The sequence below is a fragment of the Ambystoma mexicanum genome, chromosome 10 (assembly GCF_040938575.1).
Source record: "Ambystoma mexicanum isolate Mex_15411 chromosome 10, UKY_AmexF1_1, whole genome shotgun sequence".
NCBI lineage: Eukaryota > Metazoa > Chordata > Amphibia > Caudata > Ambystomatidae > Ambystoma > Ambystoma mexicanum.
This window is the reverse complement of record NC_090932.1, coordinates 518,301,923-518,315,757: the sequence shown is the minus strand read 5'-3', so window position 1 is coordinate 518,315,757 and position 13,835 is coordinate 518,301,923. Positions and strand designations below refer to the sequence as shown.

General features: G+C 49.5%; 2 protein-coding genes across 8 annotated transcripts in view; one reads left to right on the top strand and one right to left on the bottom strand.

Annotated features, from left to right (window-relative positions):
- PIGX (phosphatidylinositol glycan anchor biosynthesis class X) overlaps nucleotides 1–11,281 on the bottom strand; it is a 650,935-nt gene extending 639,654 nt beyond the window's left edge. For 2 of the 6 annotated variants that reach the window (XM_069618072.1, XM_069618077.1), the window contains exons 1-2: nucleotides 11,196–11,281; nucleotides 10,973–11,056 (exon numbers count right to left, since the gene is read on the bottom strand). The gene's annotated coding sequence lies outside the window, so the exon portion shown is untranslated. Of the gene's footprint in view, nucleotides 1–10,608; nucleotides 10,647–10,972; nucleotides 11,057–11,195 lie in introns of all 6 variants that reach the window. The other 4 variants (XM_069618075.1, XM_069618079.1, XM_069618071.1 and 1 more) reach the window with 3 other exon arrangements.
- CEP19 (centrosomal protein 19) overlaps nucleotides 1–13,835 on the top strand; it is a 179,427-nt gene that overhangs the window by 30,958 nt on the left and 134,634 nt on the right. The gene's annotated exons all lie outside the window — the stretch shown is intronic.

The window sequence follows — 13,835 nt, the reverse complement described above, 5'->3', positions numbered from 1 at the left end:
CTGTAGTAAACCCTGATTGAGCTTTCTTTTTTTTTTTTTTTTTTTTTTAAATGGCGTAAGCCGGAAAATGACTCTGTTCTAGGCTCTCACAATTTTGGCCATCAAGACAAAGTAAGATAACCAAAGTGGGAGTTCATCAGCCAAAAAAGTAAGTGGCGAAATCAGGATTATATCCCAGTCCGCAGTTTAGGCACATAACCACAATGCTTTCTAGCTTTCATTTTTACAAGTATTTGTTAGGATTTGGTTTCTAGATCTGGAATAAAACTTCGTTTTATAAAAATGCCTTACGTAGTACACACATTACATAATGAAAACTGAACTAACAATATATAAATTATAGAAACAGCAAGAGTATTCTTAAAGCTTGATCAACTCCTGAATGGAAGTTTATAGTAGCATCATGCAAGTGTTGTGAGCCCAAAGAAATATCCTACGAGTTTTAAATCTTTTATGAAAAATGAACAGGCCGATTCATGTAATTCCTCTCAAAAGTGTCGCACGCGGCTGGCGCACAGCGTGCCCGTGCGAATGTCTGCGCCAGCCGCGAATTTCCGCGCACAGCGTATTCATGGATTCTCACCTCCAAAAGCAGACGTGGCGCAGCGACCCTGCAGCAGCGCCAGTTACGCCCCCAAGAACGCCCTCGCGCAAGGAAAAGCCATCAAGATCGCAAAACCATCGCAAAGGGCTGCGCCAACCCTGTACCAGTTTACCGGACTGGCAAACAGCAAACGCAAAGCGGGGAACGCGTATTACGGGTGTCGGGAACACGCGTGCGCGAGAAGTTTAACACGCGATCGGGCCTGGGGGAGCGTGTGCATGTATTTCAGGGATGCGCGAGAAGTATTACACGCGAATGGCCTGGGCGCGTGTATTTCAGGGGTGTGTGAGAAGTTCCACACGTGAATGGCCTGGGCGCGTGTATTTCAGGGGTGTGTGAGAAGTTCCACACGCGAATGGGCTGGGCGCGTGTATTTCAGGGGTGCGCGAGAAGTTCCACACGCGATCGGGCCTGGGGGAGCGTGTGCGTGTATTTCAGGGGTGCGCGAGAAGTTCCACACGCGATTGGCCTGGGCGCGTGTATTTCAGGGGTGCGCGAGAAGTTCCACACGCGATCGGGCCTGGGGGAGCGTGTGCGTGTATTTCAGGGGTGCGCGAGAAGTTCCACACGCGATTGGCCTGGGCGCGTGTATTTCAGAGGTGCGCGAGAAGTTCCACACGCGATTTCAGCAGGGTACATGTATTTCAGGGGTGCCGGGGAGTCCTACATGTGATTTGGCAGTGTGGGTCCTCCCAGGTGTCCCCTGTACACCCTCCACGGCCCCTGCAGGCAGCCCACACCACAGAAGACTACCCTGCATCCCTGGTCATGTCCCGCAGGCAGCTCACCCAAAATGGGCATGCCCCCCAGCAAAGGGACATGTCTCCTTGCACTACTGATCACCAACTCCTGTCCCCCTGCACCCCCACCCCCCCAGCATTGCGGGGCACCTGCCAGCAGGCCCCCACTCATGTCCCACTCATGTCCCCCTGCACCCCCCACCCCCCCAGCATTGCAGGGCACCTGCCAGCAGGCCCCCACTTATGTCCCACTCATGTCCCCCTGCACCCCCACCCCTCAGCATTGCGGGGCACCTGCCAGCAGGCCCCCACACATGTCCCCCAGCCAACATGTCATCACAATCTAGATCCCTGGCCCTTATGGTCAGCCTCCAAATGCAAAACACCTACTCGAGTACTGCATCCACCCACTTAGAAATGGCAATGACATGATAGAACCCCAATAGCAAGTTTGGAAATGAACACATGGCCCTCACATACACCCAATGGGTGTCAGTGAATCTCAAAACCCATATCAGGATATGCATGATACCAATGAGATGATACTACACATTGATGAAAAAAATGTATTAAAAACAGCATAAATGGAATAAAAAATAAACAAATGACAATGGGAATCAAAAACCAAAAGCAGCATGTCCGTAAAATAATGAAAAACGACAAATCATAATCCAAAGGAAAGGTGTCCAAAGTCACAGTTCAAGAAAGTAAATCCAAGGTAAAAACAAAACCGAAAAACCATTGCTCCATGGGTAAATCAAAAAAAAAAACAAAAAAAAATCCTACAGTCAACTATATACAGATAAACAAACCAGGGTCCATGATCCCAACTGAAGAAATGAAACCTACTAAAAATACTACCTAATAAAATAAAACTATATACAAAAATGTGGCCCATTGTCCAAAAGGTCCAAAATAAATAAAAAAGCAAAGGAAACCTAACACTAACTACATAACTATTTACAAGGGCAGCGGGCTAGTCTGACGGCTCACTGGTTGTTGTCATGGGCCAGGGCATCATCGAACTCCTGTTCAATGGCTTGGAGGCGGGCATGTTCCCTGGCCCCGAGGTCCTGCAGGGATAATGCAGTGTCCAGCTCCAACTCCCTGCGAAGACCCTCGAGGCACTCAGCCCGCCTCAGCGCCCTCCGCATGGAGTCCTCCGCCCTGACCATTGTGAGCCGTTCCTTCTCTGCCCGCTGCCGCTCTGCACCTATCTGCTGGCACAACCGCTCCCACACGGAAGCCACTCCCATTCCAGGGTTCTCCTGCCCTCCGGCCGATGCCTGCACCCCTGATGTTGATGGCCCCGAGCCATGATGCCTCCCACGTTGAGCCTGCTGCTGCCTCCGACGCAACTGCCTGTGCCAGCACGACGGCATCCAGGCTGATGGAAACCACCGACGCCGTTGTGCACGTGGCCTGCCCGATGATGCCGTCACATCCTCCATCTGCTGGGGTCCAGTTGCTGGTGTGTCCACCCCTGCTGGACCTCCGACTCCCGACTGTGGCAGGGATGGGATCCCCACCGAGGTGGCTGCATTGGTCGGGGCAGGTCCACAGGGGGCCCTGGTGGCATCTGGGCCGGAAGACGGCATGGAGTACGACTGGCGCATAGCCTCCACAGAGGAGGAGAGGGTCGCCAGAGTGCCCGACACATGTACGAGACCCCCGACCATGACCGCTCTCAACTGGGCCACGTTGGCACGGTGCTCCTCGTGATGACGTGCGTGCTCCCCCCGGGAAGCATGCACCTCATCACAAATGACAGCCGTGCGCAACGCGACACCAATCAGGACCTTCTCCATACGGCCAGGGGTCCCCTCGTCCGCAGGTGGAGGGGAGTCAGATGACATGGACATCCCCCCCTACCTGCGAACGGGCCTGGGATGGGGCATCCCTGCTGGTGCATGGTGGTGCAGTCAGTGTCAGGGACAGTGACATGCACAGGCACCTCCACGGCGACCTGTGCTGCCTCCTGCCCCTGCCCCTGGACTGCACCACTTGCACCAGCAGGGATGCCCCCACCAGGCCCCATGTGCGGCTCAGTAGCGGCCTCCTCCTCCTCTGTGGAAACCACCAACCTGGATGGCTCCACACCGTCTTCCGCCGTTGTAAGCCCCTGTGGGGGCTCACCCACCCCTTCCGCTGCAGCCGTGGGGGCATCCCCGCTGCTTAGCTCCACAGCGCCGTCTCCGCCCTCTTCTTCACTTTGCGCTGTGTAGAGGGAGACATAGAACACAAGCATCAGGGTACTGTACAATGGTCCCCTAGACAGGAAGCAATAGCAGATGAGTGGCACTGTCAAAGATCACTTCCATCATGTCCCTCCACAACACATGGGTCAGTTCAGGCAAAACACATGCAGTAACAGGCATGGCGCATGCTATGGACATAAGCAAACATGTCCAAGGGACTCTTGAAGCATACAATGTTGTTTTTGGACTCACATGCATCATGGGTCATGCCTATCACATGCACACACTTCAACGTACTTTCATCCATCTGGACTCGTACACCCCAGACACAGTGGATGCAAGGATAACTAGGCTGCATCAGTGAATCTGAACATTGTCACAGACATGTGTCATGCATCCATGGCATGCACAAGTCACAGACACGCAGGTCAGAAACACAGACATGGACACCATACATGTACATGGCATCAGCACCCATCCCACACCCATGTCCAGGAACAGAGACTGGCATGCTCTCATGTGTCCATTCCGCATAGGGCTCCCCATGTTACGTTTCAACACATACACCAACCGTGTGCTTCACACATTACTGGTCTCACATGAATGACCATGATGTCCCTGCACACACACACACGTACATGACCTATGTCACACATACAGGCAAGTATCAGACAACCAGCACGCTGCAATGTGCCCTGTCTCACACAGAAATGCTTGGCCACTTACCGCTCGACTCCAGACGGGTCTGCCTCTCAAGGATCTGGGCATGGAGCGCTGGGCGTACGCGTTCCAGGACCCTCAGCTGGATGGTACTCATGCTGCCCTGGCCCCCCTCCACGAGGCGGCAGGCCTTTATGAGGGTCCTGGACCTGAAGTCCTCCCAGCGCTTCTTGACTTGCTTGATGTTGCGGGTTGCCACCCCCTCCGCGTTGAAGGCAACCACAAAGTCGTCCCAGATCCTGTCCCGTCCTTCCTTGTCGGCGCGTGGTGATCCGAAGAGGGCATCATAATGCCCCAGGACACCAACTTCCTTCTGACTGAAGCTGGTGGCCCTCTGCCCCTCTGGCTGGGGGTCGCCAGTGGTCTCGGATGGTGTTTGCCCCGACATGGCGACCCCCGAGGCAGGCGTGGGTGGGCAACTGGGTCCTGGGGCTGGGCTGTGGAGCGATGGTATCCCAGTCGGGAGTGTTCTGTTCCAGCAGGGGTGGACACAGCAACTGGACCCCTGCAGATGGCTGATGTGCAGGCACCAAATGGCAGGGCACGGTGGCAGCAGGCAGGCAGGCAGCAGCAGATGGCTCGTGGGAGGCTGCTCGGGGCTCTGGGGGGGCAGTAATTCGGCCTTTTGGGCAGGAGCGTGGTCTTCCGTGTGCTTACGCGTGGCCAGCTTGATACGGAATGATTTGGCACGTGAAAATTCTGCACGTCAGCGTGTGAATCGAGGAAAGGCCCTTAGCGCGTAAGCGCGTCAGCACGCATACGCGATTCCATTGGACCAAAGGCCCTTAGCGCGTATGCGTGTCTGTGACGTATCGCGCACGGGCGTTGCTTTTCGTGGGGTGCGGTGCGTGTGTCTTGCAGGCGTTGGGGTTCACACGCTATTACTTCACAGCGGGTGGGTGTTGGCTACGCGTTCTTCTACACGCAAGGCAGACGGTGAGTGGTACCCTGCTCCCCCAGGCCCGATCGCGTGTAAAACCACCCGCCAGCCCCTGAAATACACGTACCCTGCTCCCCCAGGCCCGACCGCGTGTAAAAACACCAGCGAGCCCCTGAAATGCACGCGCCCAGGCCAATCGCGTGTGGAACTTCTCGCGCACCTCTGAAATACACACGCTCAGGCCAATCGCGTGTGGAACTTCTCGCGCACCTCTGAAATGCACGCGCCCAGGCCAATGGCGTGTGGAACTTCTCGCGCACCTCTGAAATACGCGCACACGCTCCCCCAGGCCCGATCGCATGTGGAACTTCTCGCGCACCTCTGGAATACACGCGCCCAGGCCAATCGCGTGTGGAACTTCTCGCACACCCCTGAAATACACGCGCACAGGCCAATCGCGTGTGAGACTTCTCGCGCACCTCTGGAATACACGCGCCCAGGTGAATCGTGTGTGGAACTTCTCGCGCACCTCTGGGATACACGCACACGCTCCCCCAGGCCCGATCGCGTGTGAAACTTCTCGCGCACCTCTGTAATACACGCACACGCTCCCCCAGGCCCGATCGCGTGTGGGCCTTCTCGCGCGTGCAGGACTTTGGTGCACATTTTTTTCCTGCGCAGGGACGCTACCGCCTGCTTTCGTGTGGCGGACATGTATGGGCCTGTGCGCGTCTTTGGCCGTGCGCTGTTTTTCCCTATTCGATTCCATGAATACGTGTTGTAGGCGAGCGTGTGGGCGCTCTGCGCACTTGCCTCCTGTACTTCCCCCGTGACGCCCACATTTTCACAAGTTGTTCCCCATTCTGCGTGTGACGCCCCGTGTTACGCCTACTTTTGTTATGTGCGCCGCGCTATGTGCGAATTCGCTGTGGCCTTATCGCACGGCGTTCAATGACCTGTGCGCCAGCGTGCGCCGCGCACTTTTTCAGCGCACATCCCACATTTTGCGCGTGCACGGACTTCCATGAATTGATGTGCGATGTTTTCTGTGCGATAATCGCACTTGCTTTGCGATAATCGCACTTGCACTGCGATTTTCGCTATTTCACTGCAAATCGCACGTTTTCGCACGCGTGCGCCGTGTTTTTGGCGCACGTTGATTCCATGAATCGGCCTGTAAATACACACCGAAAGAGAAAGCACGATTGGGTTATGCATGATCAGATAAGCTGCTTGTAGTTATTAGCCTGCATAGCTATGCACCGCTCCTATTTTTATTCCTTAAGGGCCAATAGTCACCCTGTCAATCCCTCTCTCGCTGCTCTGTCTGCAACCATCCACTACTAATTATACCCATTTCAGTTCTCTGCTGAAGCAACGGATGTGTTGAGAAGCTAATTTACAGATCGCAGTAGGAGCTGCTGTGCCACCCTATGCTGGCCTGCAGCTGAAGTACAACACAATGACAAACTGAGCTCTCAGTTTGTGTCTCGAAGGCGTGAACAATTTATCTGGTCGGTCAAGCAAAGGGGGGGGGGACTTGTCCCCATCCGAGACAGACTGTGTTTCACACAAAGGCCATGAAATCGGCACAGCCCCAGAAAATGGAGGATAGTTGGCCACCTTGAAACGCAGCCACCACCACAAACCTTACACTGGACTCCCACCTCAATATTGCAAAATCATTGCAAATTACTCTGTTTAACACAGACCTTAAAGTAATACATAGACCCCATTATTGCAACTGAAAATATAAACCAGATCATCCGGATTACGCCACACACAATGTGTCTTTTGTATGATGAGTAGGACTATATGGGACCAAATGAACATGGTCACAAGCGTCAGTTGTTGTTTGTCCATACTATCCCTTAGTCTAGTAAACAATGATTCAAGTTATTATCTACTTAAATAGCCTATGTTGCTACTTGAGTCACTTCTCGGGACTCCCAATTTTAGCAGATAAATCAAACTGAGATTAAATGATTTGCTGAGGTATTACACTGCTTAAGTGGTGAAGCCAGGATTTGAGCTCCCGTCTATACTTGCCACACACCTACCCAGCTCTAGTTGGGAGAAATATTTGTTAGTGTGAGTTTTAAGAACTAAAATAATGCTAGACTCCATTTAATGGAGGTGATGAGAAAAAGTGAAAGGTTGGTTTTGTCGCAGGAGAATTAATCGAATTCCAATGCATGTATTGTTTTATTATTTTTGTTATTTTTTTGTGGCTGCAAGTATGTCGGGGAGTGGGTAGTGGATAAAAATGAAGGTGGGGGGTGCCATGATGGGGGTGGTCTCTTCCCCCCCTATATATATTTGCGGCAAAATGGAATAAAAGAAGAAAAAACATAATATGGATTTGATGAAATCACATAGAACCGTGAAAAAACACATTTATAATGAACTAACCTGACCGTATGTGTGTTTGTATAGTAGTAATATGCTGAGCAAAATACATGATAGTAGCTTTGTTTTCCCCATCTTGAATTAAAGCCTAAAAGACTAAATAAACCAGCAAAGAAATGTGAGCCTAGGGAAATCATTTTGCTGGGTTTTACGAAACTGCATAAAGTCACCCGTTTGTAGTAGGAGTGTTGTAAATATTTTGTTTTTTTACTGCATTGTGCTTGTTTGGCACCCTTCACCTTTCGGATCTCCTAGAATTCACACTCTTTGGTGGAGATGCCACAGACAGTAGTCGTTTCCAGTGACCCACTCACTGCTATATCTGCCACCCTAAGCAATTGCTTCCCATTTTAAATGCATTTTTAATATCCAAGAAATGCCTTAAAAAGGTTTGATAGACAGGTCAGCATGGCCGTGTGCCATGCCTGTTTTTTTCTGTGCTTGAAATGCAAAACAAACAAAAAAAATAACGGGGCAGAGTTCTTCCAGGTTTGTCCTTGTTTTCATCATGCCCCCATTGCCGGAGCCTAACTTCCACAAAGAGGCAGAGGGTATGCTGTACTGGGCATGTGGAAGGTTTTGCAGTGGAGAATAATACCAATGCTCAGGAGAGGGTTAGATCTCTGCTCTTATGGCAAGAGAATCCACTATCCGGAGTACCTGCCAGTTTACTGTTGGATTGCAGGATCAGTGTCGAACTACCCAAGAGATCTGAGAACCAATTATTAGTACCCGTCTGTAAATGGTGTATGTCACCAAACCTTTCCTACTTAGATTTATCACTAAAACAAGCACTTACGCTTGAAATATGGTGCACCTTTTTATACATAAATAGAAACACTTAAAGAATAGTATATGAGCATAAATATAGTACAGTGAAACAATAAACAATCCCTAATATTTACAACAGTGTACTTAAATCTAATCCTAGCATCCTATTCACTTATTGGAATCTAAAACCTACAATCAACAATGTGTGGAGCCATCTAAAATATGGCACAGAAAAACCTAAAGATAAGCCCACATTTGTGCTGTTAGGATTGGCCAGCCAGTAGATATGTGGTGTTTCTCCTGCCACTGTAATCCAATTGAACGGAAGGGGCTAAATCAGTTTATATTAAGCCCATGGCTTCTAAGGGCAATGACCTAAAAACAATCTAAAGCCATGACCATGAAATACAGGCAAAACTGTAGCAATCTGCCTGCAGGATGTCTCCCTTCCCTCTACTCATGCATGTATGGGTATGCTTTTCCTGGCCAAAAGAAGTTCATAGGGGGTGAAAAGGCTTTGATAAGGAGCGAAGGCCAAACCTCACATTGAAATTCAGTGCTTCTGCAAACTTTAATCAACAGTGAAAGAATAAAACTCGGAAAAATATATCATGGCTGTTTCAAACATCACTGAAAACAAATAATGGTTTAAAGGCAGCCGAGCTTCAAGAATAAAATTGGCGTTTGGAAAAATTGGCTAAAGGCCATTTTATTTGATCCAGGCTGCAGATGAAAACAAAATGTATGAAAAGCATCTGGACCCATCTGCTTTTTTCCCACTCTGTGCTTTTTTCTGCTATCCGCAATGCAAACCTCGCTGCCTTCTGCGTTTGCCTATCCTTCTCTGGACCTGGACCTGGAGCTTCATCCATTGTGTGGGGCGGTGCTGGTACCTATGCTCCTGACCCAATCATATGAATTGGTGGGAGCTGCTCATAGATCTCGAGGGGATTTTCTGCTTGGTGCCACAATGGAAGCAAAGCTCTCGCTCTGCCTGGTACAACTCCTGAAAGGAAACGTCAGGAACTGAGAGCAGCCCATGCTGAGCCAAGCAGAAGAACTATAGGACTGTGCCCAGTGAACCGCGTAAGTAGTTACACTGACGGCTTACACCTGCATCCAGCCACAGCCTTAGGCCAAGCTGAATTCTGTGAATCGTATCACATCACAAAAGGTTTTTTAGGAGAAACAGTATTGCAGAAAATTCAGTGAACCAATAACTCAGGTAAACACAAATTAGAAAAACAATGTGCAATCTACCTCTAATAGGAAGGACACCCTATCCCTAACGGGGGTGCCTGGCCCTAGGTGGCGTGTGTTGTAACGCCTATCTAATAGGGAAAGATAAAGAGGAAACTGTCCCTCATCTCACCAATTGTGTGGTGAAACCAAAGCTCATAGACGTTTTTAATCGTCATAAAAGAGCAACCAACAGTAGAAAACAACTCCTACGCTGCTGCAAATAACAAGGCTGGCTATTATCATTGTCAGAACAGCTGGTTAGCTTGCATGGACTTCAAATAGCCGTGGGATTTACATCGTTTTTTTTTTTTTTTTAAATCACCCTAGGGCATCTAATTAGCGACATGCAGAAGTTGTGGGTTCAGTATCTAAAATGTACCCCTCCAGCTGGGACACCATAAAATGCTCACGTGGTGTGAGGTATGCACGAATATCTCATTTTGTTGTGTATCCCCCCCTGATTGATGTTAAAGGATATTTATACCGCGCACTATCACCACCGGAGTGGTCCCCTGCCACTCTGGCGGTTCTGAAAGAAAGGAGGGGTGGGAGGAGTTAGTGGAGATGAGCTGGAGAAGTGCAAGAGAGCAGTGATGTGCTGTTGGCGGCCTCAGCCCGGAATTCCGTTGGCTGGGCTTGGGGTGTTCTACTGTCGGAAGACGTTGTGTGCTGTTGTGCTGGTCTGTGTGTGCTTTGTTTTGTTGTTGCAATGTAGTTAAGTTTGTGCGGATTGCAGCGTTATAAGTTTGTGGTTGTTTGGTTAGGGTTTGAAAGGTGTATGGAGAGGGTGAAGTTGTTAGTGGGTTGGTTAGTTAGCTTTCCTGTCTTGAAGTGAGGCGCTGAATTTCCGTATTTCTAATCAGGTGGGGTGTGTGTGTCTCCGTGTCTATGTCCAGCTCAGGGGCTGTACAACACGCTTGATAGGGATATCTAGGTGGTAATATGGCCAGAGAAGTTGACCATTTTCGATGGTAAACGTAATTCAAACCATCTTCTTCAGGACCATTAGTTGTCTTCTCTAGTAAATGAGTCTTCCAGCATTACCTTAAGTGGAGGCCAAAATGGACAAGCTGCTCTGTCTCCTGTGTGGGAGACAAAACAAATAAGAGAGAACGGGGTGTAAGTCAACCTGTTTCTCTGGATAAAAAAGGCAAAGTGCCAATTTTGAGTAACAAACACATTGTTTGCAAGTGTGAAATTAATTCTTAAATGTGTGGCATTGAAAATATACATGGCACTAGTTATGTGGCAGTGCGCTAGTTCTAACACCCCGCGAACTGGGGAGGGTGAAGGGAGATGTTTTAATCCATACGTGTCTCAAGGCAACAACATATAGAGGTGGATGTCTTGCATGCATCCCAGAAAAAAACGAGTGGAGTATGCTTGCCATATTTTAAAAAGGACCCACCTGTATGTACGTGGTATGCGGTATACAGTCTAGGGAACCTAAGCGCTGATTCAAGTGCAGCTTCTTGCATCTGATAATATTCTGCTGTAAAAAGGAACAACAATAAGCAACAGAAGGTAATTAACCGTCATGATGGGAACTGGATGACAACAGATGGCAACACGAGGCGGGAAATTGTGTTCACTCTTGTGCGTGCCAGGCTGCTGCAAAAAGCCAAGCTTACCTCGTTGGAGATAGTCCTATTCCTGGTGAGGTACCGTGCGAGCTGTCCGCTGGAAGGAAAGTGTTCCTAGGAAGGACTACTTCCTGGGTGTGTCACTCAGTGGGCGGGGCAAAGGGAGTGGACGCCGTAGTGTGTCAGAATGGAGTGAAAAAGGGCGGTCATTCCTAAATATGGTGCGGATGCTGTTAGAAAAGGGGACGGCCCTAGGGGAGAGGGCAGGAGGCGGGGGTTGGGAGGGGAGGGGAGGGGAGGAGGGGGGGGGGGGGGAGTAAAAGGAAAAATTTAAGGCTTGGTTTCTCTCTTTCTTTGCTGAAAACCACCATCGTACTGGATAAGTAAATTATAATAAGCAATCGTTTGCAAGCAACAGTACAGACAACAGTCAAATAGTTTGAAATGCTGAGGTGTGAGATGTTCCTCAATACAGTCCCTGGTTGGGCTGCAGGTGTTACAAAATGTATAATGATATGTAAAATGGCTACAGTATCAAACGTGCTGCCACTAAACAACTTGAGATGCCTTTGTGATGAAATGGAGGGACCTCACTCACAGGGCAACTCACATGCACATGATGTGGTGGAATGCAGAAAGGGGGCCAAAAAGAGAGGGGTCATGGCGCATGAGTGGTCCCATATAGGCAGAGGTAAAGACCTAAATGTAGTGTCTTAGCATAGGGAGCGGAGGTATATATACTGGCATCTTCAACAGGATCCTAATGGTGGATGTGGTGTGCATGAAAACCGAAAGGTGGAGTGTTTCAGCATATCATGACTGCCAATTCTTGCCATTGGATAGATTCATTTAGTCCTTTATGGCATGTGTCCAACCAGAAAATCCACTTCTGTTCTTGTGAAAATTGCCACCTTGTATGGGTGGCTTGATTTTGTTTTTCTAGTATGGTCCATTGGAAGGTTTCTGCTGTATGCCCTTCAGCTAGAAAATGTGGAACAAGACGGTCTGACTGTTAGGCAGAAACCTGTGCAGTTCCCTTGGGGAACACTGCAAAAGATTTAAGACTACAGGTATAGCAGTAAACCCCTTTGGTAGCAGTCTGTACCACCCAGATTTACCTGGTAGCTGTGGCTGAGCAGTCAGACTTCTCTCAAGAAGAGTTAGGCAGTATGTAAAGTATACACAATAGGTACTAAGAACACAATAGCACAAGCAAATACTGACCAGAGCTTGGTTTCAAAAGTAATAGTTATTTATTTAAAATACACATAGTTAAAAACACTCTAGCAAAGAATATGGTAAAAACACTTCAACACAGTTATAATGAAAGTAGATTCAATCCTTTCTCCTATCTAGACAACTCCAGGTTAACACCACTTAATTAAAACAGAGGTGAGTGCTTAACGTTAGATGACACTCTAGTAGCTTCCAAGAAAGGGAGAGAAAAAGCAGAAATGGGTTAAACACACCACTCTAAGGTCCAGAACACTTGCAATAGGCTTAAAGAAGAACAAAGTCACAGGTGAGCAAAAGTCACTAGGCAGGAAATGTGCCCAAGATCACACTGTTAGTTAGAGATTCAAAGTCTTGCAAAGAGTCAAAAAGAGTTTAGAGTGGCTCAGAAAGTTTAGCCAAAGTGTCCCAGGCACTCCCAGGTTCGAAAGCCGGGGACTAAATCTACCCCGTACAGTCGGTGGCAAGGGAAGCCAGGCGGAACACAGTACCTTAAGCGGAAAGGATCCTCCAGCGGGGGCAGTTGTTCCAGGCAGTGACAGCAAGGCTCGACGTCGGTCAGGGGAGAAGAATATCTCGCTGAAGAGCAGAAGAGAAAGGTCGTAGCACTGCCCGGGAAGAAACCAGCCGCGGAGTCCTCCGGTTAAAGGGTTGGTACCGACTTTCGCGGTGTGGGGGTAAAGTGTGGTATTCCGGTTGCCGGGGTGCTTGGCACAGGCAAGGCGGCCACGAGATACCTCAAAGAACGGAAAGCAGGCGAAAACTGGTTGTCCCCACCAGTCAAGGGAAGGAGCCACTCCGTTAAGAGTTCTCCTCGGTCGTTGGGAAAAGTGGTGAGACGGTTCAGCAGGGCTCCACCGGTTGGTGTCGTCGAAGCAGGTCGGCTCAGCTCTTCCCTCGTCGGATTCTTGGTCCTGTGGCGACTTCTGAAGTTCCAGTCCCCAAAGCCCTGCTTTTATGCAGCAAACCCCCATTCACCCAGCCTAGCTGTCACTCAAACATGCTAAGTGGTGAGCCGGCCGGCTCACCACTTGGGCCAATCAGGACGGAGTGCGACTTGAGTTACCACGGTAACTCAGTCCAGGGTGCCTAAATCCCCCTCCACCCCTCCTAAGTACCCCAGACAGAGTGGCACCACTTTGGAGGGCTTCTGTGGAGAAGCCCGCCAAAAGTGGAACAAAGGGCTCCACTTTGGGTCAGAATTACAGAGGTGAATACCAACGCCATTTTAGGATCAAGTTTTGGCAAAATAACCCGACCGGAGTTATACTAATAAATATATAAACCGGCGGTATGTTTAAGGCTACCGTAAATAAATAATTAAATGTGTTAGCCTAAAACAATGGGAAATCCCATAGGGAAATATTCGCGGTCGAATATAAAAAGTAGTTTCCACTGCCACCAGCCAAAACTCGATCAGGGGGGACGGAGACGTGCCCCCTCGACTAACAGACC